Source organism: Parasteatoda tepidariorum, chromosome X1 (assembly GCF_043381705.1).
Source record: "Parasteatoda tepidariorum isolate YZ-2023 chromosome X1, CAS_Ptep_4.0, whole genome shotgun sequence".
In the NCBI taxonomy this organism is placed as follows: domain Eukaryota; kingdom Metazoa; phylum Arthropoda; class Arachnida; order Araneae; family Theridiidae; genus Parasteatoda; species Parasteatoda tepidariorum.
The window spans coordinates 24,883,366-24,900,797 of NC_092214.1; the positions used below are offsets into that span (position 1 = coordinate 24,883,366).

Sequence of the window (17,432 nt, forward strand, 5' to 3'; positions counted from 1 at the left end):
TTATGGTTGGGTGGTATATTTTAAGATTTTTTCGTAAATGTAACTCTAGCTGAGTTGAACAAACAGAGGTATAAACTATATCTGGTGGAAAAAAACCTAAAAACCCCTTGAAGGGATCAGCGGTGAGTTCCGAGCCCGAAGAATTTTAATCCGCTGTCACCGGAGCCCAAGATACATTATTTACTTAGAGTCCGAGATATACGTTGGATAAAGGGCAAATTTGGTGGCCTTGCCACTCGGTCTTTAATGTCTAAACAAAGAAATTATTCATTAAAATCTCTTTTTTTTTTCACTAACTAGTGAAACAAAAAACGAAGAGAAAAACTGAACCGACTGAAACTCTAAGATAGTTAAAACAAAAATTTAAAATCAAAATCTTAAAACTAAATAAAAATTCTTTGACAATTAGTGTCACAAAGCAAAGGCACCGAACAGAAGTGGCAGATCGCTGCAATATTTGAATTTTACATGAATTTTAAAATGAATTTTACATTCTTTATCTTAATAACTGAACCAAACGTTTGTTTAAACGTAGTTAAAAAGTTTTTCATTATTTCAGTAAACGAGACCGAGTGTCCCTTTTCTAGAAGGGATCCCGTAAATGAGAAACCAGATATTAACAGGCAAATGCCTTTATGTCGCTTCCTAATAATGTTTTCTCATCAACTTTAACAATTAAAAGCAAGTTTCCAAGGTAAATAAATAAATAAAATAAAAGAGAGAGAAATACGCAAGTTTACCTAGATAGTATTGAATTTCTTAACATACTAATAAAATAAAGGCACAACATTACTATAATATTGTGCACTAAAATTTAAAAACAAAGTAAACAATATCTAAGAAGTGCAACGCCCAACTGGCATTTCAAGATAAGCCCAGTGAAAAGAGAGCGAATAAATTAGCAAATATTTCAGTCTTGGCAAGAAAAAATTAAGAAAAAGACGAATGACAACTGTCTCCCCCTACTAAGAAAATCTTCGCATAGATTTCGAACATTCGCATATCTTCTTATTCGAAGAGCATTGGTTTCACTCCTTCAGACTGTTAGCCAAATTACAGACCAAAAAGTCCTTTTACGTTATAAGCTCGTCCATCACTACAAGACCCAAACCGCTTCTGCAGCTTGTGATGAATGATACCCCTGCAATGGCGGACAAATACACCAAGTTGAAGGGGCTTTTTAGGGGGTGGGATAGAATCTGAATTCGGGGGAGTAGAGAAAACATTTTTTTTCTTTCTTTTTCCATCTTTAAAATGGGAAAAGTAGCGCATGATAAAATTCGGTAGTAAGAGCCAACAACAAACGAAAAGGAAAGCTTTGGCAATTAAAGTTCCATTGTTACGATAGAGGAGGCTTTTTTGCTTCCTTTTGTTGTTTCTTTTTATCAAAGACGTTGCTTTAGCCTAATTAAGAAATCATATTAAGGCAATCCTTATTAATTTATCTATAGCAAGATGACAGATTTGCGCTTTCCAAATGTAGCTTAACTCGATTGTTCAGAGGGTTGGAAAAACTTGAAGTTTTGATGTCATTAATATCTTTGATTTAATTTGATTATAGATGTTCTGCGTATTTTCATTAACTTGGCATTTACGTGTTTACAATAGATGCTAATTTTCTGATCAATTTTTAATACAACGCAACTCCGCGTTAAATTAGTAGCAGTTTAAATTAAGTAGTTGGAGTACTGTTGGGCAATTAGTCGTGTATTTCTAAACGCAACAAATTCATTCATGAAATAACTTTAAAATCTAAAAGAGACATTCTATAATTAATACAAAAGTACAAGTAAAAAAAATTTTTTTTCTTAATACTTGATCAAAAATACAACTTATTTCAGAAAGGATTAAATTAAAACAAAATGCATCAAAAACGGTTTTTCCAACTTTTAATTAAATGTTTATTAATCAGAAATAACTTATTTCAATGATTCATCTTAAAAATCGTCCTTAAGATGATTTAGGATAAAGAACTGAAAATGAACAAATACAACACATATCCCGAGAGTTCTTATAGCTTAGAGATTCAAAAATGCTGCAAAATTAAAACACATAACAGAAAACATCGTCTAAAGAATTTTTATCCTTTCTCAAAATAATTTCTCTCTCAGTTTTAAATGCTGTTTTACTAAGAAGTGTTTCTTAACGTTTAAAAAGCATTATTTTTATACAGGTAATAAGACTTTTCATATCATGTTTTTTACACACCTTTTCAATTCCCAAATGGAACTTCAGGATGTCGTGTAAATCAGAGAAAAAGGCAAATATCATTTCTCTTAGCTTTTGGAAGATGCACAAAGCGCCTAATCCAAATTATAATGTTTTTTGAAGTTCGTCTTCAAATCCTATCTAATTAAAACAAGTCTACCCCAGCAAAATAAAAATCTTTTCCCCCCATCCAGTAAAAGAGAAGGCGTTCACTTTCTCAAGTCCTTAAAGACTACCTTAAAGTAGAGTCCAAAAGGGAATAAAAGCGTTTTCTTCGGCAAGAAATTCGTTTTAATTATCAGCGTTATTTTACAACAGCACCAACTCAAAAACCGGGAGCAAAAACCATTAGGCAATTTCTTCTCCTGAAGAAAACGCGTGGATAAAGACGCCAGCCCATTTAAAAGGAAAATAAACAGCAAACTTTAAAAGGTACCGCTGAGCTCTAACATAAAAATTACTCTGCAAGAACTAGCTTGGCTACGTTCAAGCTGGCTTAATAGCGTTAATCTTGGGGTCACGTCGAGAAATGCTAGCATCATTAAGACTTCACCAGTTTTCTGATACTAGTCCCAAGACAGAGACATGCAATAGTGTCGTAATGACTCGCAACATTCAAAATGAAAGAACGCAAATTAGTAGAAGCACATTTGGGAGCGTCATATTATTTTCTTCGCTTTTGAACAGTTTGTTTCAATACTTTCTTATTATTATTCCCTATTTCGTGGGTACTTTTTTTTTACTTTAATTTCTTCTTTTATTATTTTCTCTTTTCCCTTCAACTTGACTTATAAGGAAAAGGAGAATTGGTGCTTACCTATGGGAGGTAGCATTTTCGACGAAACCAATCGAATAATGTGGCGTTCTGCCGGAGGGGATATGATACTCTTAATGAACGAAGAATACTTAGAGAAAAATTAGCGCCTTCTAACTTTTACTTTGTTTTGTGACGTGTTCAAACTATACTAAAGATGATAAGGCTTCAATAGGGAACTAATTCCATCAACAATTCTTGTTTCAAAACACAACTTCAAAAAGCCCCGAGCTTCGACATCAACTGAAGAAGTCTTTACATGGGGGTGGGGGTGTAAGAATTGACGGGGGTCTTGAAACAAAAGGCGAGATGTATACAAAATCTTAAGACGACACAAACTTTTTAATGCCTTTTTTTTTCGAACTAATTTTCAGACTTAATTTAAACTTTTCCGATTTTATTTGTTGTTGTCTAACAATGCATTAAGAGGAAAAAATTCATATTGCTGTTTGCGACGAATTGCTTGCATAAAAAAATGGCGAAAAATTTTAATTTGCCGTTTAAAATAAAATGATTTGGTTAGAAGGCACGCATTTAAAGGGTAGAAATAAAAGCCAAAAGAATTCCAACATAAATTTCAATCCCATTAAGAAGAAAGCGAGCAATTCTCAAAATCACTAAATATGTTTGTTTTTTTGTTTCTTTCTTTTTCAATTTGTTTTAATGTATCAAGTTTGTTAAAGTTTAAGTCAATAGCTTTGTCCTTTAGAGAAAATAAATGCTTTGAATTTATTAAGTGACAACGAATTCTTGATTACAAAATTTCGTTCTGGAAGTGGTATTTTGGTCAGATTATAAATACCACGATTTCTTTTTGACCCAAAATTCCGTGAATTAACCTTTATTTTCATTATAAGTATTAAATCCTTAATTTTTCAGAGACTATAAATTTTTCTGCAGAATGTTTTATTCAGTTAATTTACCATTTGTTTAAACAATATTTATCAAATTTTGAAATAGCGAACTTTGACAATCTTAGGACTTAACACCCTGTTACAAATATTGTTGCACATTACACCACAATAAATTGAAATTTTGTAACAACCTTAAATTTTGAATCATACATTCATATGGCACGAAATAAACGAAAAATGTGTTTAATTTTATACAATGAAAGTTAAATGAATTTGAACGATAGCAAAACTATAAACATTTTCAGAAATAAGAATTTTTATATTTTTACACATACCTTTTCTTTATACAGTCCCTTGCTAATTTATTAAACGCACTATAAAATTCCATGTAAAATCTTAATTATCAGGCGATATTATACAGTTTTATTGTTTTTACGCAACTGAAACCGGTTTCTACTTGTTTACGTTCGTGCATCAATTGGTAAAATTCGACAATAATATAAATTCAATGATTGGATAAATTAAACTATATATTGAATAAATTAGAATATTTGTTACATCAGTTATTGTATTAGTATATTATAATAATTAGACCAAATTATTAGACGCGCTGTTGTTTTTTAATAATTACATGTGTTGCAAGAGTTTTTGTGCAAATATTTAAACATACATGTAATGGATTTTTATTCCGGAGATTTTTCATATACTTCCTATTTGTATTCATTTTTAACATATTGCATTACAATGTTAAACAATTGATACATGAAAGTAAACAAGTGCAAACCGGTTTCAACCGAGTAAAAACAAGAAAGCTGTATTGCATCACCTGATAATTAAGATTTCACATAGAATCTTATAGTGCGTCGAATAATTTGACCAGGAACTTTAGTTAGCTTCAGACGAAAATAATTTTTCTGCCAACGATTTATCAACTAATGAGTAATCTTTAGAATTTTTTATTTTGTTTTATATCGCGAAAACTACTTTCAAAACACACTTTTCGATTAACGAAACATATGATTAATTTGCTTTTCCTTATTATCTTTTCTCACCTAGAAACAAAAAAAAATTATATTTTCAATGGATGAACGCAGAGCGTACGTCGGATCGTTACACAAATGATGTGCTATATTGGTTTTAAAAGTAAGAAAGATTTGAATACTTAAAACAAACATCTTAATTGGAGTTTCTTTCCAACAAGCATTAAAACACATTATCTTTTTTGCGGTATTTTCCCAAATCTTTAAAATTCTAATGAATTCCGTTCGATTATTACTTACTTATTTTTTTATTGAATTTTTTATTCCTAAAATTATTATTTTTTTGTACCTAAAATCCTCTCCAAAATATACAAACTGCTATTGACAAAAGTATTTAAAAATACAACTTGGGCATTTGTACGGTGAAAAACAAAAGTAAAAGTATGGAGAAAAAAAAGTAGTACAAAAAAATCATTTTCACAAGATATGCTTGTTAATTTTTTTACCTCTATTTTGGTAGATTAATGAATGAAGATTAATGAATTTTAACATATATTCTTTTCTATTCTGTTCGTTACAATAAGAGAATAACAATTCATTTTTAAAAAAAGTTCTTTAAATTTAAGTATTAAAAAAATCAATCAAAATGTAAAGAAGAATTCAGAATATAAAAATAAAACAATTTTGAAAAATACATAAAATCATAAAACCGTGATAACATGTTGAAAAACATTTAGTCGGTAGCGCTTTGTTACGTTAACTGGTAAAAGAAAAAAAAAATTCAAAACACATTTTTTCCTCTTCTGTTTGCTTGAATACGAAAAGGATAATTAAATTTAAAAATCCGTGAAATTTAAGTCCTTCAAAATGTTTTCATTGAATAGTGAGAAGAAATGTGACTAAAAAAATAAAAGTAAGTTTTAGAATCAAATTTTAAGAAAAATATTTATAAAAATTCGTCAAATATATTACTTTTTCAAACAAAAAAGTTGATAAAAGTAGAAAAGAGAAAGTCTATAAAAACAAAAAATTTTAACAAATTTAAAAAAAAAAAAATTATATTTACATGTTGAAAAACGAATATGTCAGTAGAACTTTATTAGGTCAGCAGAGTGGGAAAGAATTATAAATTTTAAAAATCCATCAAATTTAAGCTCAAAAAATCCATTGAAATGGAAAGTAGAAAAGAGATTACAAATAAACTAATTTTTTAAAAATGTTTAAAAAATTCAGTAGAATGTGTTAACAAGTCAAAAAACATCTATGTCGGTAGCGCTTTGTTAGGTCAACAAAATAGGAAAGAATAACAAATTTCAAAATATATTTTTATAGTTGGTTTTATTATATAGTCAATTTTATTACAAAATTAATTTTATAGAAAAATACATTTAAAAAATTAATTTTAAAAATCCGTCAAATTAAAGAATTTTTCAAAAGAAATTTTTTTTCATTAAAATGGTTAGGAGAAATGGGACAAAAAAAAATACATAAAATTAAATTTTAGAATTAAATTTTAAGAATAAAAATTTTAAAAATCCGTCAAATTCATAATTTTTTTTAATAAGAAAAAATTAAGTCTATTAAAATAGAAAGGAGAAAATGAGTCTATAAAATAAAAATAATTTTTGAGAAAATATTTAAAAAAAAAAATAATTGTTCACACGTTAAAAAATGAATATTTCGGTAGCACTTTATTAGGTCAACAGCATCTTCCTTATCCTAATCTCCATTTAAAAGATCAAGCCCCTTTAGTAAGACAAGCAAATCAACAGTTACTTCATAAAAAATTGGCTGTGTGAGAGGTTGAAAAAAAGTTGAATAAAAAAATTCGAAGGTGGGTGAGATGAGGCTGCAATAAAAAAAAGAGAAAAGAATGGAGTTAAAAAGGAAGAAAAATGCATTTGAAAGAAGCGCACCACTTAAGAGGCTATCATCGCGAACATTACCCCTATATAAGAGGCAAAAAACGAACTATCACTGTCAAGCATCGAGTAGCACCTGTGCTGCTCAACTCCGCTCGCTATCGATTGCAGCGCCACAGCCGGCAAGACGGCAGAAGTCGCCACCATCCATATACGTCACACTTCTTGCGCTATTATCACTTTTAAAACGGTCATGGGTAGGAAAAAAAATATTAGGGAGGGGGAAGTCAGAGACAAAGCTAAAAAAAATATTTATAGAGGGCATTTTTAAAGACAGGTACCCAAATGCTTTCTTTCGCTCTCTCTCTCCCGACAATGTACAAATACATACATATACTTAATGCCTGGAAGAAAAAAAATTTGTATAAAAAATTATCGGTTATCATTTTTTTTTTTTTTTTTTAACNACTCTTCAATTGTTCCACTGTTGCAACAATTTTTCCCGGAAACGGTGCAGTAAAAGTTTCTAATAAATCAAGAGCTAATAAAAACATTATTACACTTTTTATATATTTTGGGGATTTTTTTTTTATCCAGCTTCATTTCTTTTCCTATTAAGTTGTTCGGTAGTAAATGTTTCACTTGTTGCTTATTATGGTTACATTTTCATTAATGTTACTTGACATCGGGCTTTTGTGAATAATATAACAATTGCACTTACGGTTATATGGAATTTAAGATTTCGATAAAAGGGATTTAAATTTTTGCCAAAGGATTTCTCTATTAGTTGTGTATAGTTATTATATCATACAAGACAAATGTAACGAAAAAATAAATAGAAAAAGTAGAGTAAAAATAAAAATAAAAAGTTAAGTGAAAATATTTAATTGCGTCAAATAAAAATAAAAATTGTGACAAAATTAAAATTTAATTTGGTATCAAAACAACTTAAATAGCTATAAAGTTATGTGTAAAGTGATAAAGTATATGAATGTTGATAAAAATATGAATAATGATGAAAAGTCTTTTTAATGACTAGATAAGTGATAAGAAATACAGGTGATTGGTATTAGTAGCAATTCCTACACTGCTCGAAGCATGCAGAGCCATAATATCATAAGTGCTAAGTGCTAAATTAAGCAATAATCTATATTTCTGAGAATGATATATATCTGGTATTTGCCGTCAGAATGCATTTGTGTAAAGATGTTTTTTATTTTTTTTTCCTACGAAATATGAAATATTAAAATGCTACATTTTAAAAATTAGAAATGCTATTAATTTTATGATATATTTTTTTGTATAATATTACGAAGTACTGCGAGGCGGTTCAGTGGTTAAAGGCACTGAACTGTGTTTGTGAAAGACAGGGATTCGAACTTCAGTTACGGCTATGAAGGCTAGTCAGATTCAGATCGTAAAGCACCAGCTTGTTAGGGTAGTATAAGCAATATTGTGCGCAATGTCGACCACGTTTAATGCTGTCGGTCATGAAATTCTGAAGTCTTAACTTTGATGAACCTTATGGCTTACATTGGGCATTATTGGGAATGCTTCATATTACTCATTAATATAATATATTTTACTGAGCGATTTATGCATTTTTAACTAAATTAATGTAAACGTGGCATAACAAAGAATCAATTTTGCTTTTCGGCTCCAGTTTTAGTTATCAGTTACATAATTATATGAACTTGAGCTTAAATATTTATAAGTAAAGCTTTCTTGTATAATATAATTAAATATTTTTAAACTTCAAAACCATTCAATAATTTATATCTATTCGATAATTTAATTTCGAAAAAAAGTAAAAATTCTCCATTTAGATTTTAAAAAAGACAAACAAAAATAAAATTAAAGTAAGAAAAAGCAAAAAAGCAATAAAAGTAACAAAAAAGTCAAATTTTTTACCCCAAGTATTGAATAGACATGATAATGAGTTGAATAATTACCAAATTGACACGAAGGAATATAAAAATTATTGATGCGAGAAATTATTCATTTACTTATTATTTTCATTATCAATTATTTATTTATTTACTTTCATTATCAAATCAACAAAATACTTAGTATATCTTTTTTACGAATACTTCATGAAAATATACTACTAGATTTTCAATTTCAAACACCAATTTCTAAAAAAATTCAACTTTTTTTAATTAAGAGAAGAATTTATTTTAATTGAACACGTTTAAATAACGATTTAAATATTTCATAAAATTTAAAGTAGATAATAGAATTTAAAACCCAATAACTATAAAGAATGTTATCCTATTATTGCAAGAGGAAGAAATTCCAAGCAGTAGTAAGAACAAGTCTTTTAAGTAGTCTTTAAAAATACTAAAAAGCTGTTACAAAATTTCGGGAAAACGCCGATTTTCTAAATAAATTTTAGAAAGGTTATTTTAAGCCCACTGTGAGAAGTTAACCAAAGCCTGAAACCAACTGTTCCAGGCCGAGCCAACAATTTTTTTTCACGGAAAACAAGATAAACGAAATAATAAAGAATACTATAGTATATTATGGCACGAAAGAAGCTGTATTAAGGACAATAACTTCGTTAAATGGTCTTTGTACTAAAAAGATAACACAAAATTTTTATATTGTGAAAACATCGATTTCTAAACAGATTTGAGACAATGTTATTGAAACCAGCGGTGACAAGTTAACCAAAGCCTAAAACTGATTGTTCCTGGCCAGGCTAGCAAAATTTCTTCAAGGGAGTCAAGACTTATGAATGATGCATGACGTCATTAACGGATGACGTTAAGGAGCGATATTTGCATACTAATTACGCCTTTTCTTGACATAGCTTAATGACAGAATTCCGCTTATGCCTAGCCTTTTGAATTAATTCTTTCTGACAATTTCCGGGACCTGGCTAAGATTTTTTTCTCCTTTACCCGGACAGGCTCTTCAACTTTGGGGAATATTGCCCCTCACTTTATATTCAAAAAGTAAAAGCACTCACAAAGGCTAGTTGAATAGCCAGGCGGATCAAAACGGGAGCGTCTAACGGTAAGCACTTGAATTAAGACGGCCAACGTCTTAAGTCCCTGTCAATTTCTTGCTTCAGCTAAATTGCTGAATTTTCTTTTTGGGGGTTGACGGCACACAGCAACGAGTGTTGACGAGCTAGACACTTCTTAACGCAAACTTATTATTTCTCCATCCAATAACTTGTAGGAAAGGAAAATAAATTTTCTCTCTTGCTCTAAAATAGCAATAAACCGAGTATCTAAAGTTGAGATAATAAGTTTATCCTATTCAATAGAAGGCCCACTTTTTAAATACGTCAACACTGAAAATACTTTAGATCGATGTACAAAGAAATATTTCTTTGGAATATTTTCTTAAAATCAGTTGAACATAGTTTTGTATAATGAGAACTCTTCAATTGTTCTTATAAATAAATTTAACATTTTATTTTATTTTTGAATAAAATTTGTTAAAGAGGCTTTCGCTTTTATATGAAATTTAGTTCTGTAGGAAATATTTATGCTAGGTTCTTCTTTAATTGCACTACAGCCGACTACTGACCAAGACCGCTTCAATGAGTTTCCTCCAGCGAATCCTATCAGGCGTCACATTCCACTAACGATTTATTTTGAATGCATTGAGATTTGCTTCAACGCGATCTATCTGTCGCACTGATGATAAAAACAGAGAAGTGATCAAATCCCTTAAGTGGATGATCAATTCACGGAAGATATTAAGATAAAAATTCTATGGGTAATTTCCCTTAAAAAGTGAGTGATTTGATTAAATCCTTTAACAGTTTTAGTAAAAAGATGAAATAATATTGTGTAGATTTTACGTTTAATGTAATTAATCTGTAAATATTAGTAATCCCCGGTTAAAGTTAATAATCTATCAGAATTTAACACATTTACCGGTTATTATTAATAATTTCCAATAAAGTTTGGTCAATAATAATTTTCATCTCATTTGGCCATAGATTTCCAATAGGCATGCGTAATGGTAATTTCCCACTCTAAAAGCTAGATATCAGTTGTCTGTTTACTTTGAATGCGCGAATACTTTATGACAGGTACATTTGTAGTGCGAATACTTTATGACAGAAGGTTTTGATTCTTTTTACGTTTTTGTTCTTAAAGGCACTTAAACCGTACAAAAATGAAAAAAATATTTAAGTTGGCTTTATGGTTAAATATATACCGGGCAGTGGCACTTAACCTTAAAAAAACATCAGCGTAGGGTATACCGGGCAAATGTATACTAGGATGTGACACTTGACCTAATAAAAACAATTTTGCTTGCTTTTTGGTTTCGATTTTTTACTCATTAACTCATTTTCCCTCTTAGGTTTCTCTTGATAACTAATAAACCAGTCTTTTCGATTCCTCTTGTTAACTAATTAACTCTCCTTCTTCGGTTTCTCTTGTTAACTAATAAATTCTCTCTCCACTGTCTCTCTTGTTAACTAATAAACTTTAACTAATAATAAATTAACTCCAATTGAGAAAAAAAAACTTTTACGGATTTTATTATCGACTTAGATATAAAAAAATAATATACAAAAAAAAAAAATTCGTTTTATCATTATATTTTGAAAAATAAATAATTTATTGGAAGCATCACAACATATTTATTTAGACGTTAATCTGTTTATAAATTCAAATTACAGTTATATAAGATTATGCCCGCGAAAAAGCACGTTTCATTACGAAAGTAAAATTAACGAATAATGCAACGACAACGTGCAACACGTACTAATTCAAACGTTGCATCACTTGATGTTCATCTAAGAAGATCACGAATAAACATTCTTCATTTATTTATTTATTTATTTAAGAATTTGTAAGCAGATCTTCTTTTGGAACAAAAGAACTATCGAAACATCCCTTTGGCTCCACGTGCCCCTGCTCTACAACCAATTCTGATTTGAGCTATCGAAGGCGAACTTAAGTGTAAAGTACCGGAAACTTCCCTGTCTTCAAAAAGGAACGTGCCTTTGACCTGATAAGACTTCGCATGAAGTCTTATCAGTATATTCACGCCCACTGTCACTAAGATAAAAAATATCCAACAAAAGTTCGAAAGTTTCAGAATTAAGTTATACGTATTTTTCAATTAACTTTTACTCTTCTTTAACTATATACTTTTACAGAGCTACAATCATTTATTCTTCTTTACTTTTTACTAGAAATAAATAAAAAAAGAAGATGGGTTTTTTTCCGCAGAAATTTTGATCTGTTAACTGATTTTACTAATTTTTTTTTATCATAAAAAAACCAGTGCTTCTTATGATAAAAAACGTGAAAAGAGGGAGTGAAGGATGCGACGACCCCAGACAGCCATCCAAAGGGGGCAGCCATTCCATGACTAAGAATGCTAAATATTGAAATCTATTACGATTATTTTTATTAGGAAATCGCTGAAAAAAAAGTTCCACGTGAATAATAAAATATGATTTACAAAAAATTTTTAGGCATTTAAAATTTAAATATTCTTTACATTTATGAAAAATTTAAGTACATTTTGTTGGAAATAATAATTTTTTTATCATATAGTAATTTCCACTTACTTTGTATCAAAATGACTTTAAAAAAATAGATTTTGACTTTTATAAATATTTTTTTTTTTAAGGATGTTAGTTTTTTCTGGCCCCCTACAGTTACATTTACATTCCCCTACAGTTACATTTACAGTTACATTACATTTCCTTCAGTTCAGGGGCATCTAAACGAGAATTTTCCCTTGGTCATACGCATACCTCTGCAGGCTTGAAAACGGGACAGTTGCAAAATATTTTATCGTTGAAACGGACCCTTCACGAAATTTTAAAAACGGGTTCACAATAATTCACATATTAGAAATGGTCCGTTCTAGCAATTCTTACTTTTAAAATGGTATATTATGGCACGAAAGAAGCTGTATTAAGGACAATAAAACATCTATGTCGGTAGCGCTTNGCAAGTAAAATTAACGAATAACGCAACGACAACGTGCAACACGTACTAATTCAAACGTTGCATCACTTGATGTTCATCTAAGAAGATCACGAATAAACATTCTTCATTTATTTATTTATTTATTTAAGAATTTGTAAGCAGATCTTCTTTTGGAACAAAAGAACTATCGAAACATCCCTTTGGCTCCACGTGCCCCTGCTCTACAACCAATTCTGATTTGAGCTATCGAAGGCGAACTTAAGTGTAAAGTACCGGAAACTTCCCTGTCTTCAAAAAGGAACGTGCCTTTGACCTGATAAGACTTCGCATGAAGTCTTATCAGTATATTCACGCCCACTGTCACTAAGATAAAAAATATCCAACAAAAGTTCGAAAGTTTCAGAATTAAGTTATACGTATTTTTCAATTAACTTTTACTCTTCTTTAACTATATGCTTTTACAGAGCTACAATCATTTATTTTTATTTACTTTTTACTAGAAATAAATAAAAAAAGAAGATGGGTTTTTTCAGCAGAAATTTTGATCTGTTAACTGATTTTATTAATTTTTTTTATCATAAAAAAACCAGTGTTTCTTATGATAAAAAACGTGAAAATAGGGAGTGAAGGATGCGACGACCCCAGACAATCATCCAAAGGGGGCAGCCACTCCATGACTAAGAATGCTAAATATTGAAGTCTATTGCGATTATTTTTATTAGGAAATTAATTTTTTAAGAGATAAATATTTCGCTGAAAAAAAAAGTTCGACATGAATAATAAAATATGATTTTCAAAAAATTTTCAGGCATTTAAAATTTAAATATTCTTTACATTTATGAAAAATTTAAATACATTTTGTTGGAAATAAAATTTTTTTTATCATATAGTAATTTTCACTTACTTTGTATCAAAATGACTTATTTTATCGTTGAAACGGACCCTTCACGAAATTTTAAAAACGGGTTCACAATATTTCACATATTAGAAATGCTCCGTTCTAGCAATTCTTACTAGAACGGAGTAATGGTCTAAAATGGGTTTTTAAACGGCCCTCTGTATGCAACAGGAGAGGAAAATAAAGTGCAGATAATAGTAATTTAACTTACTTACTATTTAAAATTTTTTTAACAAAAAGCTTTTTTGTTTTTAGTTTATTTACTTTTATTTTAAAGCCTCACTTTTATTTTCGTTTATTACGATCGCAATATTTTAAAAAATGATAAAAACTGGACTATATTTTCGCACAATAAAACAGGATCCTGACGAAAGAAACCTGATTTAACATTATTTTTAGATTCACAAAATTGCAAGTGAAAGTATTTGGATAGATCTCTGATAACACCGAACGAGTTAAGAGATGTGAAGTACAAAAAAGAGAAGGAATAAAATTTCCGAATATTCATTCGTTTCGTTTTCGTCAAGATTTTCGTTTATATATTTCGGTGTTCGTTGAATCAGCATTTCTACAGTATTTGATACAGATTAATACGATGCATCGATATCGATATAGTAAAAAAAAAAGTTAATTAAATTAAAAAAATTTTTACTAATACATTTTTAAGTCACATATTTTAAAAATCGTCCCACTTTCAAAAGTCTCAGAAGGTCTCCCTTATACCGAAAGGCTTGTCTTTTTTTACTTTTTTTTTTAATCTCTTTTATAATCTTTTGAAACCCTTTGTTTTTGGAATATTTCTTCCTAAGTGATTCTACTGTAATCTAGTGTGATTTGAATTCCAGCACATTCTTTTTCTAAAAATTTAAATATTCTTATTACCAGAGGTTCTAAAATGTATCCAGTGGGGAAATTTGCAAATGCAGTTAAATTATGTAAATTTTTCAAGGATAGTTGAATAAGAGTCTTATTTATATCTAATTATATTTAAGTTTAATCTAATTATCTAATTATATTTAAGTTTAAATACACACTCGAAATAATCAGTTCAAAGTTGAACCATGATATGGTGCAATTTTTTTGCATCATTACTAAAGTGTTAAATTAAGACTTTGTCTCTGTTTAAGCAGAAGCATAGTATCGCGTAATGAAGTTTATAAAATATGATAATGGAGCTCAATTTAGCACCATATGAAGGAACTGTAAATTTGAAAGATAGTATGATTACATGTGTTAAATACAATGAGATGATCTCAGGATAAAATCATTACAAAACGCATTTAACAAAATATATTTAATAACAAAACACGGATGATATCATGCTACAGTGGCATGGAGGAAAACTGATTACAATTAATGATATGATTTCACATTACTGCGCAGAGCGCCATCTGTTTAGTTGTAGAAATTATTATTATTTACATTGAGAAATATTATTTGAAGTGACCCAAGTTTTGAACACCATCGATGAATAGTGGATACGAATTCTACTCCCGGTTCGCCTGAGCTAACGCAAAATATTCTCAGTGGTAGATGGATCCTATCATGGGTTAAAATACTTTTGCCATCGGGCAAACCATAGGATATTTTCCAGGTTTGCCCTCTATAGAGTCTAGTTTTTTCCCTAATGTATCACGTAAGATTTACCTTGTCTTTTTCGTTGGGTTCAAAATTATAAGGCTACAGAGTTGAGCATTAATAGACATTAACTCATGAAATAGGTCGGCTATTCTGCGCCGGTAATATAATAAAATAATTATATCAAAACTAATAACTTACAATGAATTGAAAAATCAAAACAACAGGAAAGAAATGAATTCTTATAAAGATTGCATTAAGTAAATAAAAATGCCAAAATAAACCCCATAAATCCAAACAGTAAGATAAATAAATTAATAAGCTTGCCATTCAAATTCCTTGACATTTAATATGTTTTTCAAGCCCTTCAATATTTAAGAACACCCGAAAAAAGGGGATGGGTAAAATATTTACTTGACATAAAATAAAATATCAAAACATATTAAGTAGAGGAAATGAAATAGATCCCCTCCACTAGGTGTTTTTCCAAAGTTCTGTGTAAGGGAGCGAGGAAAAAAAAATGATGTTAAATGATTCGTTTCAAAAGCCATACCTTTGCTGCGGATGCTTTAGCTTACATAGATTCATTTCACAAAATAATGGACTGAACTACACGTCTTAGAAAATTTGGAGTAATAGAAGAATCATTATTTGGTCGAGGCTCGTTTAACATGCTTTCAAATCATTATTTATCTTTTTCTCTCTTTTTTTTTTTTTTTTTCAAACCATGTTTGACTTCCAGTAAATAAACAGTCAATGATTTTTATGATATGTTAAACATTCAATGATATGTTAAACATTTTGATACGATCATACTTATATGCAAATGTTTATAAGAAGACTATTAATCACTGATGGTTTTTTAAAAGGGAATACCATATAGTAAAAATTTCAAACCTTGTTTAAAAGGACGCTATACTGTGGGAGAAACTTTTCATGGCAAATTCTGCTTCACCTCCAATGATATTCTGAAATATAAAGTTTAAAAAAAGTGAGTTCAAACCAATAGTAAACCATGAAGTTTCAAATGGGGAAAAATATTTTCAAATTATCGAAATGTAAACATATTATTACATGCAACCAACTGAGTCTATCAATTTGAGTCCAGCCGTTGGATACGAATTTAATCTAATTATATATTTATTTGAATTCAATTAAAATATTCCTAAAAATTAATTAATATACAGGGATAAACTTGAAGTTAACGGGAAAAAAACTTGTGATATTTCACTTTTTTTTTATTTTTTAAGTATTTTATAACAGTATTATTACACACAATGAATCAATTAATAATGATCACTAAAGGGGTTAAACTTGCAATAAGTTTAAAATATTAATAAAAGTAAAGGAGTGTTTCATATTAATACAATTATTAATAAATTAGATTATTATTTTATAAGATTATTCAACACAATACAATAATTATGATTATCGAAATTTAGGTATTTTCCTTTTAGAGCTCCTTAAGAGTCCTAATCATTTATTTAACATATATGAAGTGTAAAAAGTCACTGAAAATTAATCCCTGTATTATAATTATTTTTTTTTTAAATTTGCAATCTCATTCTAATAAACATTTAATTATAATAAATTCTGGCTCTTCGAACAAATACAAATAGTATCAGTCCTGAAATTCCTATAATTGTTGAAAGGATGTTATTTTTCCATTTCTCTCTTTTTGTCTAATATTCAAATGTAAATCTTCGTTGAACCAATCTTAAAGGTGTACAAAATATGATTACTTCGATTAAAATATATGAAGTGTAAAAAGTTTCTCACTGAAAATAAATCCGTGTATTATAATTATTTTTTTTAATTTACAATTTCATTCTAATAAACATTTAATGATAATAAATTCTGGCTCTTCAAACAAATACAAATAGTCCTGAAATTCCTATAATTGTTGAAAGGATGTTATTTTTCTCTCTTTCCGTCTAATATGCAAATGTAAATCTTCTTTGAACCAATCTTAAAGGTGTACAAAATATGATTACTTCGATTACTCAATGTATTACACATGGTATTATCTTTTAAATGATTTTGAAAGAAATATTTAGAATATTTATAGTTATTGTTAAACGTAATAAAATTTATATGCAATGCAATCTAATGTAATAAACTAGTTTTCTGAAATTAAAAAAATAAATAAATGGGCAATTGAAACGATGTTAAAAGCCTTTTTTTTGATAAAATTTAAACGGAAAAAAAAAACTAATGCTCATATGGTACAACACTGTGCATTAAACATTTAATTCTAATTTCGTCATTACTAAACTAAACAAAAATAAATATCAACTTAAAAAGAGGAAAATATAAATTTTGA

General features: G+C 29.0%; 1 protein-coding gene across 4 annotated transcripts in view; it reads right to left on the reverse strand.

Annotated features, from left to right (window-relative positions):
• LOC107449700 (zinc finger protein rotund) overlaps positions 1-17,432 on the reverse strand; it is a 558,914-nt gene that overhangs the window by 493,569 nt on the left and 47,913 nt on the right. For all 4 annotated transcript variants that reach the window (XM_071187674.1, XM_071187673.1, XM_043043921.2 and 1 more), the window contains one exon: positions 16,007-16,077. The gene's annotated coding sequence lies outside the window, so the exon portion shown is untranslated. The remainder of the gene's footprint in view (positions 1-16,006; positions 16,078-17,432) is intronic.